The sequence below is a fragment of the Acipenser ruthenus genome, chromosome 11 (assembly GCF_902713425.1).
Source record: "Acipenser ruthenus chromosome 11, fAciRut3.2 maternal haplotype, whole genome shotgun sequence".
In the NCBI taxonomy this organism is placed as follows: Eukaryota; Metazoa; Chordata; class Actinopteri; order Acipenseriformes; family Acipenseridae; genus Acipenser; species Acipenser ruthenus.
In genome coordinates this window covers 27,415,377-27,431,465 of record NC_081199.1, presented here as the reverse complement: position 1 = coordinate 27,431,465, position 16,089 = coordinate 27,415,377, and the positions used below count along the sequence as shown (strand labels likewise).

Here is a 16,089-nt window from a genome sequence, read left to right as displayed (position 1 = left end):
TATGCGCTTTCCATCCCCACCCTTTTGTTGATCCCCTGCCTTAAAACCAATATTTCACTGTAGTATAAATATCTTGTGAAGCCAGTTCTTCTTTTTTTTGTGTGTGTACAGTACTTTCCCTGAGCAGTCATTTATCTGCCTTTTTAGATGTTCCCAATTTAACCTTAAACCCAACATGACAGCGAGACATAAACCAGAAAGAGTCTGCCCTGACTACATCATGTAGGAGGTGCAGACCAATCCCTTGAAAAAAAAGAAAAAAGAGCGCCAACAGTATATGTGGGACTATACAGTACAAAGGACTATTTAGGTGGCTGCAATACTAAAAGATCAGAGGTGTTTCTGCTGGTAATTGTTAACCAGAAGCAAGCAGAGCCCGGCCTCTGGATTTACTGCCCTTTTATATATAAATATCCAGGGCAGGGATTTCAAAGTTTAAGTTTAAAATATAGATTGCAAGCTTAACAAAATGCTCAATTTGTTTGACAATTGGGGCCAAAACCAAAGTTATAAAAGTTTACTACTGCAGTATTTTGGTTTGTGTGGAAAACAAGTACCAGTAAACTGCTTGGTGTGCAGTGTATTTTCCGGTATAAGACTCATCAAGTAGTGTGCTATAAACATCTGTTATGTGGTGAAAGAATAAGGAAAGCTCCCTGTTGCTGCATTGAGTGTTTACCTTATAAGGGGCAGATCCAGTTTTAAATGTGGGTTCTCCTTTTCTGGTCTTTTTTTAATGGTTACAGTTCTGTATCTCCACTGTTTGAGAACTAAAGCCAGACACTGGAATCAAAAGCGCTTAACAGATTGCACAATAACACCAAGCACAGTCTTCCCTGCTAATCTAAATAGGCCTGGCAGGTTTTAACAACCCCCACAAGCCTCTCTGAATGGGTAGCAGCAGGCAAAGGGATCTGCAAACCCAGTGCAGTAAGACTAATTACAAGCGAGATTGCAGGTGTGATTTTTAACTCTTCTGCAATACAAAGGAAATGAGGGTTGCGGTTGTGCGCAGAGCAAAAAGCAGAACAACAAATTCACCTGCTGCAATTAATTATTTCTTAAAAGGTTTGCGTATTGGTGAGTCACATAATAAACTGTGTATTCCTTGTAAATACAAGAAGGAATGGTTACCTGTAATGGGTTCTGCCTTCTGTTAAATGTTCCAAGGAGGCTGTGTGGATTAAAGAAAAGGGCTTGTAACCAGGAGGTCCCCGGTTCAAATCCCGGCTCACTCACAAGACTCGCTGTGTGACTCTAAGCATGTCACTTAACCTCCTTGTGCTCTGTTGTTCGGGTGAGACGTTGTAAGTGACTCTGCAGCCGATTCATAGTTCACACACCCTAGTCTCTCTAAGTCACCTTGGATAAAGGCGTCTGCTAAATAAACAAATAGTGAAATCCAATATTTTCATGCTGAATATATTTTTAAACTTAAATTGTCAACCAATTGGTGACTGGTCAGTAAAGAGTACCAGAAGTATCAAAAAAAGTCCCCTTATTTCATTTTTGGTTCCCTATCCAGATTTGTCATTCAAGAAAATAACATTTTAAAAAACTCTCTTTTGAGTGTTGCACCAAAACACTGCTAGTAAGCTTTGATATGTGTGTACACAGTACTTTTGATAAGTTTCTTTATTAACATTCATATATTGGATTTATAGTGAGTTTATAGTTATGTTGTCAGGTATTCATTTCTTAATTACCAGCAACAAATCCTTTGCAGGGTATCTGTGGAGAATAAACATACTCCGGAGCTGAAGAGGAGCAGGTTTGGAAGGGCAGTGTTCTAGCCCTTGTACTGTGTTGATACACGGGGGATTTTATGTAATGAATGTATGCTGTTAACTTTGTTAACATCTTGCTGCTCGTACTGTTAAAGCCATAGGAGAGGCAAGACGTGAAACTCAAAACATGAATTATTTGGTTCATTAACTACATAAGTGCTGTCATTCTGCCCCTGTAACATTTGAACTTTGTCACCTAGGGATATGAATCTGATCATCACTGACCTTTTTTGAGTGTGATGTTAGTTCACAGTGAAACCTGGAAGGTTTGGTAGAGTACTGTTCAGTGAGTCATTAACATTTTTTCTTTTTTCTTGCTAATTTAAAGCCAAAACAAAGACCATGTTGTACTGTAAGTCATACATAGGTAGTTAAATAATACAAATGATATCGCTGGTATAAAGTGATTGAATTGATATTTTTTCAACTGTAAATTGGTTTAGTAAATTTGCTTCATCTGACACCAGGCAGAGGGTTATAAGTCACAACGGTGCTAAGTAAATTACATTGTCATTGTTTGGATTAATTTTGTACTCCAATGTGTACTGTTTTTGCAAAAATATTTACCCTTAGTTCTTTTCAATGCCTTTTCCTCAGCCTACATTTAGTCATTTTTGTAGCATGGAAGGCAATATCTTGCCTTCAGATAACACAATTAGGGATGCACCGAATCCAGGATTCGGTTTAGGCCTGAATTCCTACTTTTTGAGCAGGGTTTGGATTCGGCCGAATACTTAGGATTCGGTGAACCAAATCCTATATCCGCCCAGACGCACATCCATTTTATAATATCCCTCCAATGTGTGCGGTTCTTCTTTAAATAAGACATGAATCAGGTATAGAACGTAACTTCTATTTAATAACAAGAGTATGTTTGATGAACTCTGTCGCGACTCTCAGCTCCCTATTACTGGTGGCGCACGCACTAAACATGTCATGCAGCTGCTGAAGACAAACATACCCCCGTATGCAACAACACATTCACATCACACTTTTCATGGAGTAAAGTTATGCGGTAAACCTGTAATATATAGTAATGGCAAACTGTTGTATAACTTTTGTGCTTTGTTGCTTTGTCTGAGACATGTTCTAGAGATCATATTGAGTGAGAGAGAAAAAAAATCGGTGCACAGAAATATATATTTTTTGTAACATTACAACTGTCAGATGTGCAAAATGTTGTTCAACAATGTTGTTGAATGCTTTAGTAAATACAATTTTACGTTACTGTAATGTGCCAAAACAAGTTGAACCATTTGGGAACTTCTGTGTTTTATTAAAATATTCTTTAAACTATTTTGTAGCCTATTTGATATGTGTTACACACATGGTGCATTTAAATCAATGTGGGTTTCATTTCGTAGGGAGATTCAGGTCACTCATCATGGTAATTTTTTCCTCATAACTCTCAGATAGGGTTGTCAACAGGCTCCAGAATCTCGGGACACTTTAATGCAGGTTTCTTAACTCGCCTCTCTAAACTGCAATGTATTCGACATGTAAAGAGAGTGTGAATAGCTTGAGCAGTTTAGTAAATGTATTTAATTGTTTAATTGTGGTGGTGATTCTATCCGGAGAGCGTCGTAACAACGATAAATTGTATTGCTTGAATTTTTTTATACAGTAAACAATATCTATCAAAATAGTGCAACACCATTATTATAGATAACTTTGCACTCTTTCATTCCTTGTGACAGCAGGTAAAGTTTCAATTTGTTTAATATTTCTTGCTTCACACAGTCCCGCCCAGTCAGAGACTCAGAAAGCCAATCAGCTGCTGTATAGGTCTGATTGATGGAAACGATCCTCGCAGGCATATGTGTGCTTTTGGTAACAATTAAGTAAAAACCAATTCAATTAATTTAGCGACAGTTCGCACAATTCACACTCACTTTACTGAATCCATTGCAGTTTTGAGAGGTGAGTTACAAAACCTGACTTTCCTTAAAGTGTCCCGAGATTCTGGAGCCTGTTGGCAACCCTACCCTCAGATCAGGTGACACAGGTTGAAACGTCATTAAAGAAAATAGTGGGTTATGTCAAAGATGCAGCTCTCCTTTCTTGTAAAGGTAAAGCAAACAGTTCTGTATTTTGAAGTTTCTATTGTGGGGGAGGGGGCTAGTGGTAAATTTGTGTAAGTTTCAAACTGAAATCTTATTCCGGGATATATTTCCATTCGGTAATAAAAATACTATGAACTAAAAGGCTCCAAACAGTAGATTGTGCACGTCCCTTGTTAGTAGCTGCCAGTCTGTTTTTCATTCAACAGTTTCCTTCAGTTTTCTTGACAGTTTTTGTAGATTCGGTATTCGGCCGAATCTCAAAAACTTGGATTCGGTGCACCCCTAAACAAAATATAAAATAACACCAACTTGCAGTTTTGTATTTTGTACACTTTAGGTAGCATGTTCTCAGGAACAACCCTGAACCCTCCATTTCTGACTGTGACTGTGGAAAGCCTGAGGAAAGGAATACATCATCTTAAGGGAGAAACCGGGCTGTTTGCTTTCTGCTGGACTGTCAGCTGTCTGAGAGCCCTGCTTAGTGCTGCACACTCAACCCAGATGTCACTGGGGAGTTCTGTAATGTAATCCATTACTGAGCAGCAGATGCAGAGGCCCGCTCATTCCCCTGTACTGCGTCATGTGCACTCTCATTGTGACGTCAAGTTTAATCTTAACCCTTTGTATACCATGACAACAGTCCTCGGACTATCCACTGGGGAAAAAGAGGCCAATTCCAGTGGATGTAATTCAACACCACACAGCTGGGATCACAGGTAGTTACTGTGCGGCCCCCAAGGGTTATCTTCCATGATCAAAAACCTTTGCAGGGTTCTCCCCAGGAGTTCTGTGGCAGAGCATTATATCCGGAAGCACTTAACAAAAAAATAAAATTGCCTTACCATAAATATATAATAAGACAAAGAATTTGAATAATAAGACATTGAATAATGAATAATAATCCACCCTAATTTGTACACAGTCTGCACTGCTCCATTTACACCCTGATCCATTGCAATCTTTTTTTGTGTTTCTGGCAGAGCTTGTACATCATATCACCCAATTCCTTGTTGTAAAAAAAGCCTTTTTCCCCACATAACATCACACCCACTATCGCAATATTTCTTTTTTTATGTTACAGCTGGTTAAATGTAGTGTCATGATGCAACAGCAACACACCTGTCATGGTTCCAAGATTAGTTTTTTTTCACCCAGTGCGCACAAGAGATCTAGTCTGCTAGCAGGACGGGCGGCTTGGGGTTTTTCAGCTGGACAACAACCACCACCTGGCTGAAAAGGCCTGGGGAGAACCCTGCTTTGAGTCATTGTCGTTTTGATATAATCACCCTTTTTTTCTCTCCTGTCACTCATAAGTTTACACCTACTTGTTACTTTATTCTGGGCTCCAAAACACAGTCCTATGAGAAATACCACCCAATAAGACATTATTTTAAAATTAACATTGTTCAGAAGCTTATTTTATCTATTTTTTTTATTTATTTTTAACCATCACTCTTCCAGAGATGCAATTGGGTTCATCAAACAGATCAGATTCTGTGTTACAGTGCTTGCTACCCAAATACTGTAAAATCCACTGGCTCAGTAAATTGGAAAGGGACAGCCGCTTACGTTTTGGTTATTAATGTGTTTCACAGGAGGGGAAAGGTGGCGTGTTGGTTTTCCTGACTTAAGGGTAGTTTATACGTTTTTACAAACCCTGGCCCAAATCAATACAGCATTTGTGTAAGGCTGATTTCAAAAACCCTTCTCTAAAAAGTGAAGCCACCACTGTTGTTGGCCTGCATTTTTAGTTGAGAGCTGCCTTCAGCTTTCAAAACATGTTTTTGGGTCCCCAGTAAAAGTACTGCCAGTCCCACTTGTGCCGTTCTTGGTTGGGGACCCTCAGTAGAGCTGCATTGGCCTTTAGGTTGGTAATAAGCTGTGTATAGTTAGTGTCATCATGTTTCAGCGTCCTCTTCTGGTCAGGCCCAGGCAGGACCTTGGCCTTCAGGGTTCTGTAGTTTGGTAACAAAAGTCCTGCTGTTTCGGTACAATATATGGGTCCCACCGATGAGGAAACAAATGAAGTAGGTAGAAAACCATTCTAAAAAATAAAAAAAACTCCAATGAAATCACTTATGGTATTCCTGGTATTTATAGTTTCCCAGAAAGAACGTATTACTTGCTCACCTATGGTATAAAGAGGGTTCTGGAAGTTTCGACAGCTGTCTCTCTAGATCACCTGAGGGATTAATAATTGAATCTATGGAGCTGAATCAGAAAAATCTACATACTCTTTTTGTTATCCCTGACTTTCTCACGCTCCTCTTCACTTTCACAATGAATGGTGTAGTCAGTTTGAAAAATGAAACCATTTAGAAACCGTTTCGAAATTAGCCAACTGACTTCAACCCCTCCCTAGCAGTTAACGTTCTCTCCCTTCCTCCTGGCAGGCCACTCTTCAGACAGGAAGTGACCGAGTTCATTGAAATGGGCAGTGCAGTTTCAGCAGGAAGCTGTGTTGGACTGTAGCTGAAAATCCCAGCTGCAGCATCCTTCTTATTTATCCAGTTGGATGCTGACATTAATCATGTTTTATAACAGCCACTGAGCTAGGCTGTAAATAGACTTTTTACCAGCCCTTAACCTGTGGTGGTTTTAGACAATGTACTTTTTAAACATGAGATTCAGTTAAGAGGAAATAAAGATATGTGTACAATTACTTTTTTAGTTTCTGAGAGTAATGTAAGTTCACCAGTGTAGCAGTTTTAAATATGTTATATAGCCTTTAACAATAATTTAAAGTTTTGTAAAGCTTTTGTAAGCCTGTGTCATTGGACTTTACAGCTGCCTGTAGTAGCTGTTTGTAGTAACTTTTGATCCCCTAGAAAACTCCTATCTATCTATCTATCTATCTATCTATCTATCTATCTATCTATCTAATCTGACATGTCAGCAGGGTTATGTTTGTAGTTTTCTATGTTCCGTAGTTTTCTATGTGTGTGTTATGAATGCAAACTTCTACTGTAAGTACTACTACTAAGTACAATACATTACCAACATGTACTGTATATCTGCTGGACTTGGTTAAGTATGTATGTATGCATGCATGTACAGACTTCGGACACCTACATATCCTTGTGGTCTCCATGAATGTAATAATCTACAAAGAGAATTACACATTGGTGAGACAACCACTTATTACTTTTGTTTTAAATGGCTGTAGGCTACTATTTCTGAGGTTAAGTTGAAAGCTATTGCTTTATATTCTCAACAATGGGTTTTACACCTGCCTCCTGGCTACAGATTTTTTGTATATTTTTTTTTAAATCCTAGAAGTTTTATGTTTTCAACCATTTCTCAGGCTATAGGCTGTCAACAAAGACATGTTTCATTAACACAACCAGAAAGGCGAATTGTCGCAATGACAAAGTAGTCTGTAGTGACGAATACAACTCTGATGTAACTATGACGTTCACAAACTCCACCGGACTCCTCCGAGAATTCTATGCTGCAGTGAGAGTTATTTATTTGTTCTGTAACAGCTATATTTAAACAAAATATATAAAATCATAGTTGGCACACAACCTTGACTCCACTTATTTTCTTGACCTGTGGCTTCGGGCATTATAGTCCCCTGTTGGTAACTATAGTTCTTCCCTCAGGGGATATAATTTCCCACTATGAGCCTCCTCTCCAGTCCATATTTCATGTCTTTCTTTTAAAACTTCACATGTGAGACCAGCATGGCCAGTGGAACTACACGACTAAAGATTTGTGGAATTATTTCAGTGTAGCACCTTTTTAAATTTCACATTTAGCCGAGCAACAACAGTTACAACTGTCATAGAAAAGAAACATTTAGACTTTCTCCATGTAACCTTGGAGCCTCAATTTATCTGAAGAAAAGACCAGTCTGTAACTAAAATATGCGAGATCTGCTAAAAGTAACACGATGAGGGTTGAGGTAGAGAAAACAGATTCAGTTTGACCCTGGGGTTTATGTGCTGGGGTTAACTGGCTCTAAAACAAATCGACAGGTGGTGGTTTGTTATCAGCAGCCAGCTCTGTAATACATCTGTGACTGTCCAGTGTTCTCATACACACCCCAGGAGGTTAAACACCTGCAGCCCTCTTACACAAGAGTGACTCTGGAAAACAAGATTGAGGTTGAGGTGTAATTGAGTTTAAGGTAACCAGGACATGCATTTGGGGAGCGTGTAAGTGATGAAATTGGAAAGAGGTGGCTGTGTACAGCATGCACTTGAATGCCTGCTGAGGCTCGATGGGGTTTGATGTTGAATCAGGTTTGAATACCAGCAGGAAGAGTGTCGTCCAGCTCCTGCCTGGAATGAGACCATTTGATTTGTGGTGTCGGAGACGTCCTTGTTATTTTCTTTTGAGGCTGATTTCAATGTTTTCTCTTTAGGCTCTAGAGAACTAGCAGAGCCTCCAGCTGTACAGAAGTATGCACATTCTGCCTCCCTTGTGAACGGCATAATAGGCCAAAATAATTCTTGAATGTTCCGTGCCTCCTAGGTGAAAGGTAAGCCTGAAGCTCAAGAAGCTTACAGAATGTTTAAACCAGGATTAATAGCACTGGTGAACTCCCCATGACTTGTATAACATTCTCACAACTTACTGTTGAGCTGTCCTGTGTATATAATGTATTGTTTCAGATTTATTTTTTTAAACAAAAAAGCAATTGTTTTTTATATTTATCCACATGATTTAAGGTCATTGATCAGCTTGGGGAAAGCGAAGACATTTCTGTCCCCTCCACTTGTGCTGGAAGTGAACACCTGTTTAATCTTCTGAGCGCCATATTGACAGTAGTAATTGATCAGTGTTTTACATGATAAACCATTATTGTGTTCTTTCATATCTGCCTGAAAGACTGCTCTGAAGAGCTATAGTAAAGATAACATCACGACTTTTGCCACGGTTTCACATGGGTCTTTGTTGGCGTTGGTACAGTTCACTTTGCAGTTAATTAGTTCTGTTTCCAAGCCTATGACTTTGCCCAGGCAGAGCTTATCTTTTTTTCAATTATTTATTGTTTTTTTCTGGACTATTTTCAAACATGAAGAAACCCTTCAAAGTTAAGGGCAGATCATTCACAACAGGATGTTTTATTTTGGGTTTCTGCTCAGTACTGTGTGTTGTTAAGCATTGTGCTGTGATTATACTTTGGCTGCTTTCAGATGCTAATAGGTGTTTGAACTGAAATATAAGTTTTGACTTGCCCAGCTAACCAACTGCTGCTCCTTAAATTTCTTTCCATCTTGTGGAAAGTTAAAAGAAAATTGAGCACTTCCATTCTGTTGTGGCTGCTGCTGCATTTCCAATACACTTTCTGTAAAATGAAGAATTGAACCATATTTCAAGAGGGAGAGTGTGTGTACACAGGCTGGGGGAGTGCGGTTGTATGGAAGGGCGGTAGCGTTTAGATCAGACCAGGCTATGAGTGTGATGGTAAGCCGTCGCTTGCAAAATGAGGAGCATGACCCTTAGTAATGTGACTCGTAATCCAACTACACTGTCCCAGGCCTTGGCTTTTTGAAGATTGTTTTGAAGGGAGCCAGTGGAAGTCCAAGTATGACAACACACGCTTTCTCCCTACTTGGGGGTGGGGTGGGGGGGGGGGGAAGCAGCTGCTCTTTCCTCCCGATGCAGAGAGAAGAAAGGAAAGGGGTTGAGAGACTAGGAGGGAGGAGAGTGACAGTTAGCTTTGCTGGCGGACAGACCGACAGGAAGGCCACAGCCTGTTGTCACATGACTTCTGGTGCAAAACTGTTTCATTTAAAAGCAATCTGAAGCAGCTGTTCAGAAATATTTATCCCACTGTATCAGGGAAATCTGAAGTCATGGGGGATTTGAAAATGCAACTCCAGTTGGCATGTAGCAGGTGTTAGTTGCCTGTCTGCTTTCAGAGTTTACAGCACTTGTTGGGTGCATTGTAATTTTGTTAATAGACTTATTTTTACTCAGAGGGCGAGATGCTAATGGCTGTCTATATAAAGCAGATTTGGCTTTTTCTAAACCAGGTCTGCTTAGTGCTGTAACAAGTAATGTAACTTGTGACAAAAGTAAACCCCATCAGAATAAAGCCTACATTTTTAGGCTTGTAACTGCATTTTTTTGACATTCTAATTGACATTTTGCACTGTGTTCCATGTAAAATATTATTTCCCATCACCAATGAGTCCAAAGTTCAAGTTAAATTGAAGAGGTGGGGGAGGGATGAGTTTTGTAGGCCAAGAGTTGAGAAGACAAGCACGGCTCTCGATTTTACTGTAGATAACCACAGAGGGACGGAAACGTTTCAGGGGTATCCTCACTGCTTTTGAAGAGCTAGCTATTGCAGTGTGATGCACATTTTGTGTTTTGCTCCATTTTTGTGTGTTAAAAGATTGTATTATTTAGGAAAATGTATCCTTTTGAGCCAATGTATAATGAAACTAATTTCAAAACTGCTTACAAAAATGTATGGTACTATTAACTGCTTATAATTTATTTCTCATTTGTGAAAGTCTTTAATCCTTGAAAGGACAGTAGGCTAAAACTGTTTTAATTAAATACAGTAGATCATGGGAATTTCATGGTTAAGGCAGGGTTTTATCACTTAAAGAAAATTTCCAGTTTGTTGTTTTCTGTCTCCCAGGGATGCAGAGATCTTCGTGCATGCCTTTGTAACCTCTCAATTTGGATTACTGCAATGCTCTTTTTGCTGGTCTTTCTACTCGTTCTCTAAATCGACTTCAGGTGATGCAAAATGCAGTGCCAAGGGTCTTGACAGGCACTAGGCGGACAGAACAGATCACCCCTGTCCTTATGCATTTGCATTGACTTACTGTTCATTCTCGTGTTGCCTTCAAGATTCTGTTGCTGATGTACAAGACTTTGCATGGTCAGGGTCCTAGTTACGTTATGGGCTTTCTCAGCCCTTGCATCCCTGGAAGACAGCTTAGATCGTCAAACTCTGGACTTCTAAAGCCTTTGGTTGCCAGATGTGTTGCTCTTGGTGGGCACAGTTTTAGCTGGGCTGCCCCTTCTCTCTGGAACTCTATGCCCGGCTGCATCCTAGACTCCACATCAGTGTTGAATTTTAACATTTGTTCTCGGCAGCTTTTTTTACAGTGATCCTGTGGACTTGTTCTTAAAACCTTAATGTGTTTGTAATTATTGTTTTTATAATCTTAGGAATTTTTTTGTATTTTACCAGTTTTGAATTTATTTAATTGACTGTTTATTGTTTGTTTTGTTTTATTATTATTATTACTATGTTCCTGATTTAGTTTTTTCATATTGCGCAGCACCCTGAGACACCTCGTATGAAGGGTGCTATATCAAATTAAAGGTTATTATTATTATTATTATTATTATTATTATTATTATTATTATTATTATTATTATATGCAAATACAGTATGGTGTACTCTGAAAGAGGAATGTGGTGATTCATTGATTTATTTGGCCAATTAAACCAAAAAAGACCATGAGAATGCCTTGACCACCTGCTTCTGGAGTCAAATATACCATGCAGTTGTCTCAATTGTCACAGAGCACAGTTGCTCTCCAAACAGCTGTATTTTTTCTTTTTTTTTCTGAGCTCTTTGCTGTGTAAAAATAGAAGTGTGAGAATTAAAGCTGAAGTTGTGCATTACCTATCTGTGATAATGGAATGTGTCCTTCAGTTTTATATTCTTTTTTTTCCCCTCAAATGTGGGATATTTGTGATGAAAGATGCCCATGGTTGAGTGTTTTCATTAAAAATCAGATGAACAAAACCATCCAGTCCAGGTTGTTACATTGTAAGAGGGACTAGTTTAATGATACAGTGCATGAAAAGGTGCTACAAAATGAGTGTTTGCAGTACATGCAGTACTTGGGTAATTCCCTTTTAGTATCTATTAGACACTCCCAGCCTTGGGACACTTTCAATTGCTACCCCAGTGTAGTCTTTAAAGTTCTTGATGACAAAGCTGACGTCTCCCAAGTGTTCCTGCCTAGTAAAAAGGATTCCTAACATTTTCATCGAATGAATTACTAAGGAAGACTGCACAATATATAGAGATGTAAGATGGTATACACAGTATGCACGTCATCCTTCATTAACTATACTGTACCTATAACTGTACTTGAATGTCCCCCAGTGGCTTATCCAGTAAATGTCATGGAAGTGCAGTTTGAGTCGCGCAATCTTGCTAGTTTGAATCCTGGTCTTCCTTGTCTTTTCAAGGCCCATGCATTAGCCTCAACTACCGGTCAGGTGCTCCACGGGCCCAGGCCGAGACTTTCCAAGCTGGCACCCTTACCTCCAGGTGCAGAGCTTGGTAACATCCATTCATTAGGTTCTGTGGGTAAAATTCAACTGACTGGTCAGTGGGAACAGAGGTTGCCTGTTGCCCTTGATGTGTATGGTGCTGTACTTTCATCTCACTAAGTGGAAACCAAATAGAAAATGGAATAATGGAGCAGTTCATTGGTTATGCTTCTCACTGCTGTCAACACTGTGCTGAGTAACATTTAACATAAAAATAAGGGCTGTCTGGCTAGCCTGTGCTTGTTTCTTAAACTATGAAAAAATGCAGATTGCTATGCAGCGCAATAAACTTCTTCATACAACCCCTTGCAACGAGTGAGCAGCAGTGTTGAACCTGAGAGGGTTTGTTTTGCAGAAAGCCTTTTATCTCCATTTAATTCAAGACACTGGTCATGTACTTAGGATTTGCTAGTTTGTACTGATAAAGTGATAGCTATAGAATCGTCTATAATACTGGTGCTTCTGAAGAATTATTATTATTATTTTTTTAATCTATTGTATTGAACGAAATTGGATTTGCCACCCATTCATCTATCTCCTGAATATTGACCTGAAGTCCAGCTCAGGTAAGACCTACATGAAATCTCCAAAAACTAAACATTTTTTAAATGTATTACATTTAAGGTTAATCTGAGGAGAGACCTTTGGGTGATCTGATTTGATGCTAGAATATTATATTGTACAGTATAGTCCATTTCAATGTTGCCCTTACTCCCAGTATATTTGTTTTATTGCTGATGTTTTTAAAATCAGGCATTTTAAACGGTCAATAGCAGTTTAGCTTTAGGGCTGCTGAACGCTCCCTATAAATTCTGTGCCTGATGATTTCCAAATGCATTTGGCCCAGTTAATCATGTTTCATCAAGTTTTGGCACGTGTGGAGAAGTTGTTAGATAAATGACCTAAATACTGTTGGAGAGAGTCAATCACTAAAAGAGCCTTGTTGTGAAATACTTTTATTGATGCTTGCTGGCCAGCAGGTTCTTGTCCTTTTTATAGCACACTGTTTTTCTAGTAGTTTGTTAATACTCTGAACAACATGAAGCAGCAACAATGAGAGTCAGAATGTAACACATACAATGACTGGACACTTTATTATGACCTGTCTATCCAATAGGATTTGGGGTACCTGGGTCCCTTGATTTAATCTGGAAAGCTGAAAAAAAACAACATAGTTTACTTAAGCATCATTTCAAATGAGGTCCACCCAAAAATAGTGTACTTGTACACTGGTGGCGATGGCTAATTTCAAGACAATAATGCACCCATCCACCATGCCAGAATTGTGCGATGGCTTGAAGAGCATGACAGAGACTACACCACCACAATCCCCGGATCTCAATCCAATTGGGCATATTTGGGATGAAATTGAACAATGTATTCAGTATCATGATCATCTGCCTACCTCTCTGCACCAATTTTTATTTATAATGACTTAATTTATTAACATCCCTTAAGACCCCTCCCAGCACCTTGTGAAGTCTATGCCACGTCGTGCCAAGGCTGTGATCAGGGCAAATGGTGGGCCAACCTGATACTAGGTATAGGCCCTAATAGTGTCCAGGAAGGCTATGTACTGCATAAATAACTACATTGACACAGTTTCAAATTACTGTACGTGACAAAATCATTCTGTAATGTCTTACTGATTTTACTGTTCTTAAATTGAGTACAATTTAAATGTTTGAAAGTATCGGAAAAAATTCTGTAGGACTAAATTTAAAACTAAAAGGGTTGGTTTTAGTTGTATTAACGTGTGTAGATTAAAGAAGCTGGTCCACATATTTCTAGCTTCCTCAACCTAGATTCACTCTGTGAGCCTGTACGAACAGGTAGAAGGGGTTATGAAATCTTTGTTTTGGCAGACATTGAATTTAGTTTTTTAACTGGAGGTCATATTTCAATTCAAACATGCTGTACTTCCAAGTTCAGACACCTACAATTGGAGATGATGAGCAAATGCTGGCTAACAAAACTAAAGCCCAGAATGTCTGGAATGAGCATGTGCAGTTGCTTTGAAGGTTGGCGCCATCAACTGGTGAATTAAAAGAACTTGACAGCTACTGTATGACTTTTCAGCTGTTCGGCTCCCAGGATATTTGTTTATGATTGTGCTATGATGTGGGCTATTTGCCCATCTGGTATCGGAACACAGTACATGTAGTTAAAGTGGGATTGGTGTTAAAATAAATAAATAAATAAACTTACTGTTTTAAATGGTCAATTACATTTGTTTCAGTAATTTAAAGTTATTGTGCTGCATACGGGAGTATGTGTTTTAAGTAGCTTTTTTTTAGTATTTCTTAGGTCAATCACATTCACTGTTTCAATGATGTCACTTTCTTAAATGGCTTTGAATATTTATCCTATTAATATCAATTAGCTAATACGCATGGGCGGAGACAGCTGATAATATTCAATTTATGGAACACCTTTCCAGTTTAGATGGATAGATAAACATGGGTATAGAACAATATCAAAAATAGAAAGAACCTTCCAAGTTCCTCAGTGTCTGACTGCAGTTTTCTAAATTTCAAATTCATAGCTGGGACATATATTCAACAGAGATTTCAGGGTACTTTTAGGTTCTAATTTGCATATCAGGATTCTGGTGTATTTCTACCAGATCTCTAGAGCTTCATGTTGGAATTCAGGTCTTTCATTTGCGTGCAGGTTTACCTCCTCATTCTGTTCATCTGCAAGGGCTGCGTTGATATATGTGCTCTAAATGCCATTTATACGAATTCCTGTACAGTGCACGGAGCAATCCCCACAGGTAAGCACAGCCACAAGAAGGGGAGTTGCACTTGAATGCAACGCAGGTCATAGTTAAGGGCTGCACACCTAACCCACCCATGAAGAAATCAATATTCACACCGTCAAGACTGAGAAGTTACCCTGGAATTTAGATATTGGTGACTGACCCACTTGGAGAAACCCTGTAATGAATCGGTGTTGCAGGGTTTCACATGGTAATGCTGTCATACACCGAGGTAGCACATACAAAAAAACACATTGCGAAGGCAAAACTGTAGCAGAATGTAAAAGCCGACATCAAGGAATTGTGTTTAACCGAACAGCATTGTGCAGCGTTGAGCATTAAAGGTTAGATTTATATGAAATAAAGTAATTGCTATTTTTTTTTTTCATTTAGTCTCTGTCTTACTGTATTATTGAAAGCAATTTGGGCATTCATCTTAAGCATTTCCTCTAGTAGCTCACTGAAATCATAAAGAGTGACTTCTTATTAGCAATCACTGAAGTTCACAGATACTTGGGGAACACATTTAATGAGCATTCGCCTCATCATAATTCTGAGAATGTTTGGTAATTTGATGCACAGATTTGGGACCCTCAAGTGTGCAAGCCTTTTTGTTATTAGAAGCATGTTTCCCGCTTTAGCACTTCATGAGAACAATAAGATTGCTAATCGCCAAACCGTAACCGCTTGATATTTGTATGCTAAAATCGACTGTGTTGAATTGCAGGTATTTGCAGCAATGAAGTTGTTGACAATCCCATTGCTGCTCATTACAGCTGAGCAATGCCAGTTTATGTGCTTTATGGCTCACAGTGTTTTTACATTTTGAGCAACATCGCTTTAATATCCTTCAGGGCTGACACCATTGTTTGGGCCCTGTGTTCTCCTCAGCAGAAGGAGAGACATTTTACTATTCCTATTATGTCCTAGGAGAAAATATTCGTTATTTACTACATCCTGAAAATGTGCTTTATTATAGTTTAACACCAAAGTTTATGATGGAGTGTTGTGTAAGATGTTCAACTGGGAGCATGTTTTTTGCTAATTCTTTTTTCTTTCCGATAAAAACTCCATTTGAAGCCCCAGCATACTGTAATTCTGCAATAAATGAACCCCCAGTGTCCTATCCGTATTGTCATTGATGATATACCTTTTCCCACTGCTTGCATGCACTAGGGCCTGCACTCCCTGGAACAAATGCTGCCATTATTCA

General features: G+C 39.0%; 1 protein-coding gene across 7 annotated transcripts in view; it reads left to right on the top strand.

Moving 5' to 3' along the window:
- The window catches only part of LOC117426827 (ras-associated and pleckstrin homology domains-containing protein 1-like), a 100,974-nt gene that overhangs the window by 14,374 nt on the left and 70,511 nt on the right, over positions 1-16,089 (top strand). Inside the window, exon 1 of one of the 7 annotated variants that reach the window (XM_034044907.3) lies at positions 12,442-12,681. The exons of the other annotated variants lie outside the window; for them this stretch is intronic. The gene's annotated coding sequence lies outside the window, so the exon portion shown is untranslated. Of the gene's footprint in view, positions 1-12,441; positions 12,682-16,089 lie in introns of those variants that run through there. 7 annotated transcript variants of the gene reach the window in all.